This window comes from Schistocerca nitens, chromosome 1, assembly GCF_023898315.1.
Source record: "Schistocerca nitens isolate TAMUIC-IGC-003100 chromosome 1, iqSchNite1.1, whole genome shotgun sequence".
Classification (NCBI taxonomy): Eukaryota; Metazoa; Arthropoda; class Insecta; order Orthoptera; family Acrididae; genus Schistocerca; species Schistocerca nitens.
In genome coordinates, this window is record NC_064614.1 from 469,434,427 (window position 1) to 469,437,352 (window position 2,926).

The window sequence follows — 2,926 nt, forward strand, 5'->3', positions numbered from 1 at the left end:
GACGCTTGTATGAGCACTATGTTTTGCTATTGTATATGGCGCATTTCCTTTGTGACTTAGGTTTTATTTTCGTTTTTTTCCCTCTCGTTCATGTTTTTTTGCTGCAGTATTATTCCGCAGAAGCGGGATTACAGTAATATCCTTTGTTGGAATATTGATTCTTACCAGTCAAAATCACAAAAATTTAACTGAAAACTAAAACAATAATAGACTCCCGGAATTCTAAAAAATTCCCAGGTTTTTCCTGGATCTCCCGGTTGTCCCGGCTCGTAGACACCCTGATCAAAGAATCCTTGTTACCTCTTCTGGAGATTCAGTCCAAAGAAGTATGACAGGACATATTCATTATTCTGAGGTGAATGAAACTGCCCAAATGCAACATACCAGCACAGGAAAGGAAAGCTATTAATGACTTCATGATAGAGAAAAGCATCACTTGATCAAAGCAGATAAGGGTATTGCTACAGCTGTTATGGTTGCTGTAGATGCACAAAAAGAACATGGGACAACTATTGGCTGATCCTGTGCACTACAAGGAAAAAAGTGACCTGACAAACTGAAACAATTGAAAATTAAAAAATCTGTTATCAGACTCTAGAACAGATAGTTCTATCAGCAAGATTTAATGGTCTACCAAAGATACACAAAGAAGGGTGTCCGAGACCCATAGTGAATGGAATTAACTCTCCAATTTACTTTTCAGCATATCATTTGTCGGCGAAACTGAGACATCCAGATGTGCGTGACCTGATCTAACTATGTGTTTGACGCGATAGTTTAAACATAAAAGAAAGGAAAATTTGATGGATAAGCTGATGGTGTTAGTCTGAAAAAGACATGCTGCCCATGTAGCATTTGGTCGTCTCAGAAAATGAGTCTCCCTGAATAAAGACCTACCACTATACACCAAACTGATGGTGTATAAAGCTGTTGTCATCTCAACGCTGCTCTATGGTTGTAAAACCTGGATATTATACTGCCGCGATCTGAAGAAACTAGAATGCTTCAACCAACAAAAGCTAAGATACATCATGAACATGAAATGGGATGACTTTATATCAAATACCACCGTTCTAGAGAAAGCGAAAATGAATAGTATAGAAGCTCTCATTATTTGGCACCAACTAAAATGGGTTGGGCATGTCCAGCGGATGAGAGACGACACAGACTTCCACATCAAATGCTGTACAGTGAAGTGAGTGTAGGTAAAAGGCCATGAGGTGCCCCTCGGATCAGTATAGGAAAAATCTAAAAACCTTGAACGTCAATTCGAGTAACTGGTCCACCATAGCAGAAGATCGCAGTTGCTAGTGCTCAACTACTTCAAATGCTCTTCAGAACTATGAGCGGGAACATCATAGACCGGAGAATGACAAACGCCAGAGACATAAACTCCTCCAGGCCCAGTCACATCCCCCACCTTCCATCATTTGTAATTTCTGTGGTCACGTATTCCATGCTAGGACTGGATTACTACACCATCAAGGACATTTCCATGCCTGAACCATGACAAAGGAAATCTCAGGAGAGAAATGAAAACTCGGATATGAGTGTCAGCCGACAATGACTACTATGGTTTCATCTATTTTGCCACTAGCGGCTGACATTTTTATGGGACATTTTGAAAAACAGATATTAAGTAATGTGCCACTAAGGCCTTCTTATTGGATCCACTATGTGGATGACACACGTGTTATAAGGCCACATAGCAGATTTTCACAGTTTTTTGAAAATGGAATTCATTCCAGCATCAATTTCCCCTTGAAGGTATAGAGTGAGGTCAGTCTCTTACTCCTGAATGTGTCGGTCTATACAAGATACGACATCATTTTATGACACGGAGTGTATAGAAAGCCTACAAACACTGACAGGTCTTTAGATACCAGTTCACACCACTACCCAGGCCAGATGCAAGCAGGGCTGAACAATCTATCTTCACATGCCATTCATGATAGTGACAATAATAGTTTGGATTTTTTAAAGAATAAATGAAGACCAATATCAATGTTGGTTTGTCCATAGACAGGGCTTCCAAATGAAATATTATTAATTATGCTAATAAGAAAGATGAGGAAGCAGCTTCTCAGTCTGTTAGGTTGTCATTCACTTCTAGAGTTACTGATTGCATCAGCAGAATTTTACAGAAAAATGGTCACAGTCCAGTCAGAACAAAATAAAAGACTTTTTCTAACACAAAACACATGTACCTGATTACCACACACTTTCGGAATCTATGAAATGAAGTGTGGATATGGCAATGTGTATACAAACAAAAACAGGAAGGACAGTAAACGATTATATTTAAAAATATGAGTACCACATGCCGTTAAAACAAACTGTGAAATCTGTGGAAGTCGAATGTTAGGCGAACTGCGGCCATACTTAGACCTCAGTAATGTATGTGTGCTAGCCAAGGACAGCCACACTTAAAGAAGGAAACTCAGAGCAGTGGAAATAGTGAAGAGAGTTATAGGCTTCCAGCTTCATGGCACCTTCCCAACAAGGAAGTAACTATGCAGCATGGTGTATGAAGAATACAAACATAACCATGGCATGACTATAATATTTTGATAAACATTTCCTCCCCCCTTTGCTCTGCACAGTTTGGTTTCTATCCAATGTTCATGGCCTACCAATAATAGCTGCAAGATTTCAGCCAATAATTCCACTTTTTGAGAATAAGCACGGAATAGCTCCCTTTGACAGTGTTCACCTAACCGGGTCTACCAGACAAAGAAAATCCCAGCAGAGAGGTCCAAACATCGACTGTATGAGAAATTGAAGAGGAATGTGTCAGAAAGTAACAACTAGGAAGCTTCTACCTTTACTATTAATTTAGTCCTCAAGATCATTAACACACAACATGAACAGCAAGCATCCTTCCATAGTTCCCTGAGGTGCATCTGAAGTTACTTCCAACATTATA